This window comes from Gracilinanus agilis, chromosome 1, assembly GCF_016433145.1.
Source record: "Gracilinanus agilis isolate LMUSP501 chromosome 1, AgileGrace, whole genome shotgun sequence".
Taxonomy (NCBI): Eukaryota; Metazoa; Chordata; class Mammalia; order Didelphimorphia; family Didelphidae; genus Gracilinanus; species Gracilinanus agilis.
Window position 1 is genome coordinate 776,629,053 of NC_058130.1, and position 14,036 is coordinate 776,643,088.

Here is a 14,036-nt window from a genome sequence, read left to right on the forward strand (position 1 = left end):
GCATATATATATATGTATATATATATATTAGGACATATATAAAAGGACATATACACGTTTATGTCCTTTTCCTTCTTCTTTGTCTCTTAGGGGATATAGAACTAGTTGTTGTATTATTGGGTCAAAAGGGTATGTATAGTTTTATAGTCCAATTTGTTTACCAGAATGGTTGGATTAGTTCACAGCTTTACCAACTGTATTAGTATCCCTCCTCTCCCCTAACTTTTTTCCCTCCATATCCCCTCCAGCATTTGTCATTTTTCTTTTCTGTCATGCCAGCTAGTCTGAGAGGTATGAGGTGGTAGCTCAGAGTTGTTTTAATCTGAATTTCTCTAATCAAGTAGTGATTTGGAGCATTTTTTCATTTAACTACAAATAGCTTTGATTTCTTTTTCTGAAAACTGCCTGTCCATATTCTTTGCTTGTTTATCAATTTGGGAATGGCTCTAATTTTTATAAATTTGACTTGGTTCCCTGTGTTTGAGATATGAGAACTTTATCAGAGATATTTAGTGGTAATTTTTTCCTATTTTCTGCTTGGAAGGCTCTTAGCAAACCTTACAGCATTATCTAAATGTTAGTGAGATCTATGGCCTCTTGTCCAAATTCTTGACTGAAAGTATTAATTAAAAGCACCAATTAAAGCTTTCTAATTAGTAGTTCCTTTCAGTTATAGTATCTTGATATCAGATGATAGAACTTTCCTCCAGCCTGGAGCAGACAAGGCTTCCACATGAATTCCTCGGCTTGGTTTTAGGTTGGCTGTAGTCTTTTCTCTATGCATATTTGTGGATGACTAGTCCCAGGCAGCCCTCTCTGTTTACATGAGATAAATATTACTAGTCAGAAGGGTGGTTCCTTTTGGGACCTTGTAGAATTGGTGCTGTTATAAATAACTTTTGAGAAAAAGGATGATTTCTCTGGGCAAGACCATTTCATTTCTGTTAGCCATTTGATAGTCAAGTGATGGTTACATCGAAACAGTAGGTATTTACATGAACTCTTTCAGGAAAGTTGATTTTTGTGGTTGGTGTGTTGGGAATGGAGGTAGAGGGGTGGAGGTTGCAATCAGCGGCTGTTAGGTTTTTGTTGATTTGTTTAGAAAAATTAAGTCTCAAATAGGTACCCATATGGTTAGTTTTCAGAATATAAAATTTAGTCCAGTGGGAAACAGAATTCTTTTAATTTTTTGCAGATTGGATTTTTTTATTAGAAATAAATAGAAATGCTGATGATTTGTGGATTTATTTTGTATCCTGCAACTATGATAAAATTATTAATTATTTCCATTAGCTTTCTAGTTGATTTTCTGAGGTTCTCTAATTATATACATCTGCAAGGAGTGATAGTTTAGTTTCCTCACTGACTCCTTTAATCCCTTTGAGTTTTTTTTTTGTTCTCTAATTGCTACATTTAGAGTTTCTAATACAATATTTAATAATAGTGGTGATAATGGATATCCTTGCTCCACACCTTATCTTATTGGGAAGGCTCCTAACTTATCCCCATTGCAGATGATATTTGCTGATGGGTTTTAAATAAATTCTGTTTATTATTTTAAGGAAAGGCCCTTCTATTCTTATATTTTTTAGTGTTTTTAATAGGAATAGGTGTTGTATTTTGTCTGAGGCTTTTTCTGCATCTGTTGAGATAATCATGTGGTATGGGCAGTTATGTGGATGGTTTTCCTTATGTTAAACCAGCCTTGCATTCCTGGTATAAATCTCACCTGGTCATAGTTGATAATCCTTGTGATGACTTGCTATAGTCTCTTTGCTAGTATTTTATTTAAGATTTTTGCATCTATGCTCATTAAGGAGATTGGTCTAGTTTTCTTTCTCTGTTTTTGGTCTTCTTGGTTTGGTAATCAGTACCATATTTGTGTCATAAAATGAATCTGTTAAGACTCTGCTTATTTTGTCAGATAATTTCTGTAATATTGGAATTATTCTTTAGATGTTTCATAGAATTCTTTTGTGAATCCATCAGGCCCTGGGAATTTTTTGTTGGGGTGTTCCTTGATAGCTTGTTCAACTTCTTTTTTCTAAGATGGGATTATTTAAATATTCTATTTCCTCTTCTGTTATTCTATGTGAATTTATATTTTTGTAAATATTCATCCATATCCCTTAGCTTGCCATATAATTGTTCTTAACAATTGTCTTAATTTCCTCTTAAGTAGAGGTGAGATTGCCCGTTTCATTTTTGATACTATTAATTTGATTCTCTTCTTTCTTTTTTTGGGATTAGATTTACCAGTACTTTATCTATTTTATTTGTTTTTTCAAAGTACCAGGCTCCTGGTCTTAGTTATTCAGTAGTTGTTTTACTTTCAATTTTATTAATTTTTAGGATTTACAATTTAGTTTTTATCTGGGAATTGTTACTTGTTATTTTTCTAAATTTTAAAGTTGCAAGCCCAATTCATTGATCTTCCTCTATTTTGTTGATAAAGGCACTCGAAGATGTGATCCCCCCCCCCCCCCCCGTACTCGCTTTGGCCGTATTCCATAGATTTTGATATATTTTTCCTCATTGTCATTCTCTTCATTGAAGTCCTTAATTGTTTCTATGATTTGTTTTTTTGACTTACCATTTAAAAAAATTGTTTTTAAACCCTTAACTTCTGTGTATTGGCTCATAGGTGGAAGAGTGGTAAGGGTGGGCAATGGGGGTCAAGTGACTTGCCAAGGGTCATACAGCCGGAAGTGTCTGAGGCCAGATTTGAATCTAGGACCTCCTGTCTCTAGGCCTGGCTCTCAATCCACTGAGCTACCCAGCTGCCCCTTGACCTACCATTTTTGAAGAATTAGATTATTTAATTTCCAAATGCTGTAGCTTTCTAGAAAAGAAAAAAGGTGAAGTATTTTGACATATGATGTAGAAAACAGAAGTTTGAGGATTGCTATTTCATGGAGGAATAGTCACCAAAGACAGAAAACTGAGAGAATATGCAGAATGTTATGTAGAAATTAGAGTGCCTCAAAATGGCGAAGAACAGAATTCAGACCTGATACTACCTTAAGTCTTGTCTTTTTCATCTCATTTGGTTGTTAGTACACCTTCTTGAATACGAGCCTCCAGTAGAGGCAGCACAGTTAATTAGAAGGCTGGACCTGGAGTCAGGAAGATCTGAGTTCAAATTCAGGTACTTCCTAGCTGGGTCACCTTATGCAAATCACTTTACCTCTGTCTAACTCTCTTCCTCTTCCTCCCGGGAGATTTTTATCCAGTTGAATATATAAGAAACAGGTTATTTTTAATATGTCATACCTGCTGGGAGTTAAGCTGAGTCTGGAAGGAAGCCAAGGAAATTAAGAGGTGGGATTGACCACAGAGGGGACAGCCAGGTCAGTGGCAAGGAGGAATTGGCGTTGCCTGGTTCAAGGGACTGCAAGCTTTCCAACATGGCTGGGTGATAGAGTATATAGCAGGGTCTTAAGAGGCCGGGTTATATTTAAATGTCAAGCAGAGGAGTTTATATTGTATCCTGTAGGGAATAAGGAGGCACTTCAGTTTGTAGGACAGTGACATCAATAATCCCTTTGTCAGCTCAGGGGAAGGTAGACAGGAGGCAGAGAGGTGAACTAGAAGGCAGCTTTAATAGGCCTGGTAAGAGTTGCTAAAGGCCTGTGTTAGGAGGTGGCTGTGTGATTAGAGAAAAGAGGCCATACATAGGAAAAGTTTGTGGTAGAAATGACAAGATTGTCAACAAGTTGGCTTTTGTGGGCTGAATGAAAGTCAGGAGGTGAGGATGACACTGAGGTTGTGAGCTTGGGAGTGTGGTAATGACCTCAACAGAAATAGGGAAGTTAGAAAGAGGGGAGGCCTGAGCCCATGGAAGCTAAATGAGGTATGAGTGAGATAAGAGAGAGGAAAAAGAGAAGACGACCCAGTAAAGAACCTTGAGGAACACCCAAATGAAGACCCAGCAAAGGAAACTGATAGACAGGTAGGAGAACCAGGAGAAAGCAGAATCATGGAAACCTAGAGAGGAGAGAATATCCAGGAGGGAGGGGTTAGTGATCAGCAGAGTCAGCTTCTTAAGAAAGGGTGAAGAAGGATGAGAATTGAGGAAAGTTCATTAGATATTGCAATTAAGGGATCATTGGGAACCTTAGAGAGGGCTGCTCTAGCTGATTGATGAGATTAGAATCCTGCTTAGGGCTTAAGAGAAGAGAAGCAGAGGTACCCAGTGTAGATAGAGGGCTTTCTCAAGGAGGTTAATTGGGAAAGGGAGGGGCAATGACATGAGAGGCCAAAGGGATTGGGAGATCAAATGAGTGGTCTTTTTTTTTTTTTTTTTAAGATATTTTATTTTATCAATTACATGTAATAACAGTTTTCTACATAAGTTTTCTGAAGTCACAAGATGCAAAATGTCTCCCTCCCTCCCTTCCTTTCCTCTTCCCAGAGATGAGAAGCAATTTAATCTGGGTTATTAATGAACTGTCATGGAAAACATATTCTATATTGTTCATTACTGTAAGAGCACACTCACAGAAAACCTCAAACACCAAAATTAAAACCCAAATAAGCTAATGTGAAAGAAAGTATGCTTTGATCTGCATTACTTCCAACAGTTCTTTCTCTGGAGGTAGAGAGCATTCTTTATCCTAAATCCTTCTGATTTGTCTTGCATTGTATTGGTGAGAGCAGCTAAGTCTTTCTCAGTTGGTCATCCCACAATACTGCTGTTACTGTGTACAGTGTACTTCTGGTTCTGCTTATTTCACTCTGCAACAGTTCATGTAGGTTTTTCCAGCTCTTTCTAAAATCATCCTGTTCATTATTTTTTATAGCAGAATATTATTCTATCATAATCATATACTACAATTTGTTCACTCATTCCCCAACTGATGGACAGTCCCCTCAGTTTCCAATCCTTTGCCATTACAAAAAGGCTATACATATTTTTGTACAAGTAGGTCCCGCCTCCTTTTTTTGGATGTATTTTGAGTACAAACCTAGTAGCGATATTACTGGATCAAAGGGTTTGCAGTTTTATAGCAAATGAGGTCTTTTAAAGATGTACAAATGATCTTAGGCAGCTGGAAAGAGGCCAGTAGAGAAAATGAAGATGATATTGAGAGTAGTCAGTTAGAGGATAGGATTTAGGGACTCTTTAACTGAAAATATATTCTTAACAATGCTTTTTGGATAATATTTATCAATTTAGATAGCTTTTCACATTTATTAACTCTTTTGATCCTTCCAACATTCCTGTGAGAGGTGTGAAGACATCAGAATTGAAAGTAGCTTTGGAGGGGAAACAACAAATTGGGAAAAAAATCTTTATAACAAAAAACTCTGACGGGTTTAATTACTCAAATATACAAGGAGTTAAATCAATTGTATAAAAAATCAAGCCATTCCCCAATCGATAAATGGGCAAGGGACATGAATAGGCAATTTTCACATAAAGAAATCAAAACTATCATTAAGCACATGGGAAAGTGCTCTAAATCTCTAATAATTAGAGAAATGCAAATCAAAACAACTCTGAGGTATCACCTCACACCTAGCAGAGTGGCTAAAATGAGAGAAAGGGAGAGCAATGAATGTTGGAGGGGATGTGGCAAAATTGAGACATTAATGCATTGCTGGTGGAGTTGGGAACTGATCCAACCATTCTGGATGGCAATTTGGAACTATGCTCAAAGGGCTATAAAAGAATGCCTGCCCTTTGATCCAGCCATACCATTGTTGGGGTTGTACCCCAAAGAGATCATAGATAAACAGACTTGTACAAAAATATTTATAGCCACGCTTTTAGTGGTGGCAAAAAACTGGAAAATGAGGGTATGCCCTTCTATTGGGGAATGGCTTAACAAACTATGGTATCTGCTGGTGATGGAATACTATTGTGCTCAAAGGAATAATAAACTGGAGGAATTCCATGTGAACTGGAAAGACCTCCAGGAGTTGATGCAGAGTGAAAGGAGCAGAGCCAGAAGAACATTGTACACAGAGACCAATATACTGTGGTAAAATAGAATGTAATGGGCTTCTGTACCAGCAGCAATACAATGACCCAGGACAATTTAAGGGATTTATGGTAAAGAATGCTACCCACATTCAGAGGAAGAACTGCAGGAGTGGAAACACAGAAGAAAAGCAACTGCTTGAACACATGGGGTTGAGGCGGACATGATTGGGGAGGTAGACTCGAAACCAACACTCCAATGCAACTATCAACAATTTGGAAATAGGTCTTGATTGATGACCAGTGGAAATGCACATCGGCTCTGGGGGGGGTCGGGAGTCGGGGGTGAAGGGGAAAGTAAGAGCATGAATCATCTAACCATGTTAACTTTTCTAAAAAATAAAAATTATTAAATGGGGGGGAAAAAAGTAGCCTCAGAGGCCTTCTAATCAGGTCAGCTTATTCCTGACATACTTACATACAGCTTCCATTTGAAGAATGACCTCTAAGAACCCATTCCCATTCCAGCTGTAATTGATAGAAAATGTTTCTTATATTCTGCACAAATCTCAGTCTTTTCTTGCCTTCTCTCTCTCCCTACCCTTCCTTCTCATGTATAGGCCTGCTATATCTGCCCATCATTGCAACATTGAGATCCTTTTTTTGTGACCTGAAAAACTTTAATTAATTTAGGGTATTTTTCCATGGTTACATGATTCATGTTCTTTCCCTCCCCTTCTCCCTCCCCACTCCTGTAGCCAACAAGCAATTCCACTGGGTTTTACATGTTATCGATCAAGACCTATTTCCATATTATTGATATTTGCACTAGAGTGATCGTTTAGAGTCTATATCCCCAATCATATCCCCATAGAACATGTGATCAAGCAGTTGTTTTTCTTCTGCATTTCTGTTCCCACAGTTCTTTCTTTGGATGTGGAGAGCTTCTTTCTCACAAGTCCCTCAGAGTTGTCCTGGATCATTGCATTGCTGCTAATAGAGAAGTCCATTATGTTCAATTGTGCCACAGTGGCACCTTTCTCTCTCTGCCTCAATTCCTGGAGGTTGTTCCAGTTCACATGGAATACCTATGAGATCTTTTTGAATTCTGACCTGGCCATTAAGTTCGGCTCTCTCATTATAAGGATGAGGAAATTGAGGCTTAGAAACCTATTAGGAAGTAATGGGACCCTATAAGGGGAAGAACCAAGCAAAACTCTAGCTCAGGTTTTCAGGCTCTTAGACTCTTTTCATTACAGCACAGAAGCTTGAGGGACAGGATTTGAACCTGGGTTTCCTGAGTCTCATTCAGGGTTCCTTTACATTGTATCATCCAGACAGGGCTATGCCAATGTCCACCATTGCTTGTCTTTTTTTATTTTTTGTCATTACTCAGGAGAGTACCTTGCACCAAGGAGACTTGTAGTGAGTGTTTGTTGAATTAGTTTGAACTGGGAAGCCATCTTTCCACTATGCATTTGTGTCCTCATGTTGTCATCTTCATTTTGTGGCCCCAGGGAAGCCAAGTGACTTGCCCAAGGCTATCTTGTCAGTTAGCAATAGAGCTGAAGCCCCATCTTTGTTTGCCTTTTGACTTGACTTGCTGTAATTTTAGTGGAAGCAGATGAATGTTAGTTTGTGAAACTTCTGCAACTTTTTGTTCCAGATTGCCCAAGATGGCCTGGGAAAGTATTCACAGGGACAGATGCAAGAAAGCTTTTTCCATTTCTGGAGCCAGGCTTCCTGATCTTTCTACAGTAATTAGCAATATTAAACTACCTCTGACACAGAAAAAAATGATCCTGTGGAGCTTTTAAATAATGGAAAATAATTTCTAGTGATTGTCTTCTTTGCTTTCCTACCTCTCCAGTCTCCTACTGAGATATTTCTTCTGTTCAAAAATTTAAAAAAAAATTTTTTTTTCCTCCAGTTTCCTTTTGTAAAGGTGTAAAGAGTCTTAAACTTGGACACTTTGGGTTTGATTTGTGGCCTGGCCCCTGTGGGATCTGGGCTAGTCATACCATCTCTCTCAATCTCAGTGTTCTCATCTCAAAACAGGGATGAAAATAACCACCTTTGCTTGCTGGGAGAATGCTTTGGAAACTGACCAGGATTCAGTTTAGGATCGCCTCTAGTGTATGTCAGCTGGTGATGTTTTCAGGAGTAAAAAGTAGATGTGTCCCCTAAATAGCCAAAGGACCCTCAAATGACTGAAGCTGTTTCCAGCATCCCGATTTATTTTTTTAATTAGGTTATTTAATTCTTATAGTTCTTAGTAGGCTGGATTAAAACTTTGTTCATAATTTTTTCTGGTAATTAAGCCATAAATATTCTCCCTTTGTATATTTTCTTTTGACCTGCCAGAAGCATGAGTTTATAAGGAAAACACATAGCAACAATGATAGGTTTGTTCTCCTAATCAGATTGGGGGGGGGGGGACTGGCCCAGGGAACTTATCCTAAGCTTAGTTTTGCTGTGAGGATGATCATTAACCAACCAGTTATCTTTCTGTGCTCCTAAAGACTCATCATCTGACAGGCCTAGATGAACTTCCTTTTGTCTCCAGTATTTTGTGAAACTAAAGATACTTCTCCCTAACATTTGAAGATGAACAGATTTTCAGATCCCTTCCTAGTCATTCTGTATTCTGTGGTTTGAAACCCTTCCAGCTCCAACATTCTGTGATTTTGCAAAAGGACTGAAGGTAGCATTAGACACATGGTGTTTGTGGGAGGTTCCATTAATTTGCTTGCTTTGTTTTCTACTCCTTTGGGAATTGAATCTCTACCCCACTTGCCCAGTTCCATCTGCTCAGTATTGGAAGATAAAAATTAAAAAGGTACATTTCAATATATAACCCAAAAAATGGCCTAAAACATTAGGGCGAAGCTCATTTTGTATTTTTACAATCTTTTTTGGTCTGGGTGCAAATTTGGGAAAGCTGTCATCAAAATTTTACTCTGGAACCCAAATCAAGTAATTTCATTAATCCTTTTTTTTTAAACCAGCTCTTTTATAGACCCTGCTATCACATAGGCCTCCTTTGGGGCAAGTGTTGAGAAAGGAAACTTAGGACAACCTCATTTTTTCCACAACACTTGTAAACAGATAATGAACTATACCAGTGGAACAGTAGGGATAAAATTACACTTTCTGTGTGTTGGGTCATTGTCTATTTAAATGGAGCTTTTACTGTTAGAATGAATGCTTGTTCATTCTTCTTTTTTCTTTTAAACGGTTCTTTCCACTAAATGTTTATAACAATTTCCCAAGAACTCTGATTAGAACTCAGTTCTGTTGATATCTTTGGCTAGCTTGTTGGGGTTTCTTTAGGGAACTAGTTGGCTGTGCTAAGTGTAGGAAATGATAACATTTTAGCTGCTTATCGGTATCCCACAGCTGAGCAGAGGAATGCTAATGAATTTATCTCAAAATTGAGTTTCCAAAATTTGGAAAACTCCCCAATCCTCATTCAGTATTTTAAAACAAGGGGTTGGGGATGGGGCGTGGTGGGGCGAAAACCGGTGTTGTTTTCTTTTTTCTTTCCTGGTGATCTTGCAGAACTAAGATGGTTCATTGAGTTTCTTGGGGAATGGTAAATGGACTATTTGACATGGGCTTTTCAAAACACAGTTGTAGTTGAGAAAATGGTTCCCAGTTAATGTGACTGATATTTAACAAAAGAACATCCCAGCTGGCAAATCTAACTATTCTTTCTAGTTTGTTTTTAAATAGCCCCAAATCAGAACTGGACATCCTAAAGCATACCAGTTACCATGAACGTACCCCCAAAACTTAAATGATTCTGCATTCTTTGCAGAATAAAGGCTAGGTTCTTTTTTTTTTTAAACAAAATATAACCCTTGGTTTTTGTCTTAGAATTGATAGTAAGTATTGATTCTAAGGCAGAAGAGTAGCAAAGGCTAGGCATTTGGGTTTGCCCAAGGTTCCACAGCTAGGAAGTGTGTAGCAGATTTGAACCCAAATCCTTTGAACATTAGGTCTGGCTCTCTGTCCACTGTGCAACTTAGCTGTCCTTGGTCAAATTCTTTTTGCCCTGCCCTCTGAGCATTCTATGATGTACTGTAACCTACCTATCCACTTTGATCTATTTCCTTTCATGGGGCATTGTTGGCTGGTGGCTAGATTACCAATCCCCGACTCCTCCCATTTGCTGTCCCTTTGCCCTTTGTTTCTGTCCATCCTTCTATCTGGAGTCTTCTTCTCCCCGCTCCTGAACTCCCCTTCTTACTCAGTTTTCCAGACCCAGTGGAAGCACAATTTCCTCCACAAAGTGTTCTCTGTTCTCCCTCAGTCAGAAATAGTCTTCTGCTTCTGAATGCCTGTAATACCTTGTAGTTCTCCTATTGATAAAGTAAATATTTGTAAAAATGCTTTGCAAACCTTAAAGCGTGCTCTCTAAATGCTAGCTCTTATAATGGTTCTTGTTTTCATTTGTGCAGTCCCTGAGCTCAGATTCTGCTCCCACCCATCATGTGCACTTGGCAGCTTTGGGCAAGTCCTTTAGCTTCTCTGGGACTCAGAGTTTGAAATGAGGCCTCATTGCCTCTGAGGTCTTTTTAAGTGTGTGACTCCAGAGAGTTAGTGTGGCAGATCAAGAGCAGGGGACTGGGGGAAAGGACACTTCTTGAGGTAAGGGTAACCCTGTTGCTAGGGATTTTTGCCTTTGGCCTTTCTTTGTAGATGGCACACATAGTAAATACTTAATAAAGGCTTAAAGCCCTGGAATCAGGGAAGAACTATATTCAAATCCTGGCTCTGACCTTTACTAGCTAGCTGGCTCCCTCCTTCCATGTTACACCCTGTTATAAACTCTTTGTGCCAGCCACACCAGCTCTTTCTCATTTCCTGCACATGATAGTCCGTCTCCCATCTCTGTACCTGTGTCTAGGTTGTTCCTCTGTGCGTACAGTGCCATGGCCTCTTAGAACCTCAAGATTCCTTCAAGACCTAGTTCAAACACCATCTACATGAAGCCCTTCCTGATCTCCATGTTCTCCCCATTTATCCTCCCCCCAATCCCAGCTGTTGGTGCTACCCTCTGAAATTCTATTTACATGTGCAGATACTTTCCTGAAGAGCGGGGACCATTTCTTTGTGTCTTTGTATCCTGAATGTCAGGTACTTAATAAATGCTTATTGATCAGGCTTCCTGAGCCTTAGTCTCCTCATCTATATATTAATGAGGCAGTAAACATTTATTGCGAACCTTTTAGAGACCAAGTGCCCAAACTTCACCCTTGCACCACATGCAAGCCCCTAGCCTTACCCCAGACAAGAGAGGGAGGAAGCGCTCCCATTAGGCTGCTAGGCAGAGGGACAAGTGAAGCAAGAAATATCCTTACGCATATGTGGAGAGGGGAAGGGGAGCACCCCCCTCTGTCACACTCTGGCATGCATGCCATAGATTTGCCATCATGGACCTGCTATGTGCCAGACAAAGCAGGTAAGTGGCCCAATAGATAGAGCACTAGACCCTGAATCTGGAAGACTCATTTTGAATTCAAATCCAGCCCCAGACACGTCCTAGCTGTGTGACCCTGGGCAAGTCACTTCACCCTCTTTGCCTCAGTTTCCTCATTTGTAAAATGAGCTGAAGAATGGCAGACCATTTATGACCTTTGCCAAGAAAACCCCAGATAGGGTCACAGAGAGTTAGACATGACTGAAACTGACTTCAGAACATCTCACCACATGAAGTGGGAACCGGATCATAGACTAGATTCTGAAGTCTCTTAATCTTTCAGCTCCTAAGGGAACTTGGGGCTCCCCAAATCCTGATAAAGAATGGGAAAAATCATTGATCATATCAAGACTCCAGAAAGCAAGACAAGGAACCTCTCTTTAGCAGTGCAGATTTCTGTCCATCTTTGCTGTATTCTGTTTCAGCCTCCTGTTCCTGTCCTTCCATAAATCCTTCCCTGGGAAGAGTAAGCTTTCCCCCAGATAAACCTCTCACTGTTGTCTGGACACTGATAGAGGACCATGGGCTTTCCTTGTTCTTATTGTATTCAGTTTATTTCAACACACCCAAGATGTTTTAGGCACATATTATGTCCAAGGCACCATAACTGTACTAAATCCTGGGAATATAAAGACAAAGAGACAGTTAGCTCTATGCTTAGAGGACTTAATGTTTTGTTGGGGAGATGCATGTGCCAAGATGAGACTATATAAATTCATTTGAGGAGGGAGAGAGCATCAAGAACTAGGAAGATCTAGAGAAGGTTTTTTTTTTTTTTGCGGGGGGAGGGGAGTAGTGGGTCTTTGAGCTGTGGTGGGAGAGCCTGATTTCTTTTGGAAAATCACTCCAAAGTAGCTAGAAAGCACCACAGGGCACAAAGTGCTGAGCCTGGTGTCAGAAAGGCCTGAATTCAAATTCTATTTCAGATACTTATTAGCTATGTGGCCCTGGGGAAGACCCTTAACTCTTGTTTGCCTCAGTTTTGTCATCTATAAAAGGGGGATAATAATTTTAACTATTTCCCAGGATTGTTGTGAGGTCCTGGCACATAATAGGTGCTATATAAATGGTGGTGGTAGTTATTATTAGAGTTTCTCCCTAAAACAAATGACTGATTTTTAGCATTAGTATTTTTGCACTGCTGTGCTTGGTACTCTAAAGATTTTACCAATGTTATTTGAAATAACTGTACACAGTCCCATTTTTATCACTTTTCTGGGATCTAGGAATTCAGGGTAGGTGTAGCTGTGTGGTCTCCTCCTCCCTGGGTCCATTATATTTTGCAATAAGAAACAATTAGGGAGGAATGATATGTTGTCAAGACTAAGTATAGAGGTTTGATCTCTAGTTCAGAAAAGAAATCTTGCTTAGACTTTGGTAGGCATAATGCCCTAATTTATTATCAACAGTTTGCATTGACACAGTGATTTTTAATAAATGCATGTTCAAGTGTATATATCACTTGAATTGATGTTATCTGAAAGATAAGACTTAGATGTAGGGCCTGACTGAATGACCAACTGACATTTGCTATTACCTTCCTGACAAAAGGCATCTTTCTGGGGATCCTGTATGACTTTGTGTCTTGGAATACTCTAATCTATGAAGAATGCATGTTCAAGTCACTCAGAATGTAGTGGAGAGGAGGCAGCTGGGTGGCTCAGTGGATTGAGAGTCAGGCCCAGAAACAGGAGGTCCTGGGTTCAAATTTGGCCTCAGACACTTCCCAGCTGTGTGACCCTGGGCAAGTTACTTAATCCCCATTGCCTAGTCCAGTGGTTCCCAAACTTTTTTGGCCTATCCGCCCCCTTTCCAGAAAAAATATTACTTAGCCCCCTGGAAATTATGAAACTATTTATTGAACTCAGAAGAGAATGTAATACAAAAAAAGTGTGGCCATCACCACGCTCCTGGATCGCTGCAGCACCCACCAGGGGCAGTGGCACCCACTTTGGGAATCACTGGCCTAGTCCTTACCACTCTTCTGCCTTGGAACCAATACTCAGTATTGATTCCAAGATGGAGGGTGAGGGTTAAAAAAAAAAAAAAGAATGTAGTGGAGAAACAGTGATGTTCTTGGAAAGCCTGTGAAATGTTGACAGGGAAGAATGGCCTGGGAGCTGCGGAATGCTTTTCCCTTCTCTCTCTTCTCTTCCTTCCTTTTGTTGCTGGTCACTGTTGTTCTGGAAGATGATAGCAAGAACTTCTAACTGATTTTCTTCCTCCACTCCCTTTCTCTTTCTCACTCTTTCCCTCATGTGGGCATGAAATAATCATGTCTATAGCTTGCCAGGTTCAAATTTCCAAGTCATGTTTTCATATCATTTTGTTATAGGGGTACAAATGGTGAACCCCTGGGCTTGGGGAGGAAACCTTTCCCAAGAATGAGAGGACTCCAAACTTAGCTTAAAAGTAAAAAGAAAGATTTATTAGTAAGATAGGATTAATGGCCAGCAAGACAACATGAGTGGAGCAACCATAGGGTTTGCCCTCCAAGACATGGCATGGCAGCATGAGTGGAGCAACTATCGGGGTTGCACCCTGAGTGCCCCAGTTAAGGGATTTTTATATTCTTTACAGTAGTGTGGATGTGACTTCTTGCACTCTGGCATTCAGTGGGCGGGC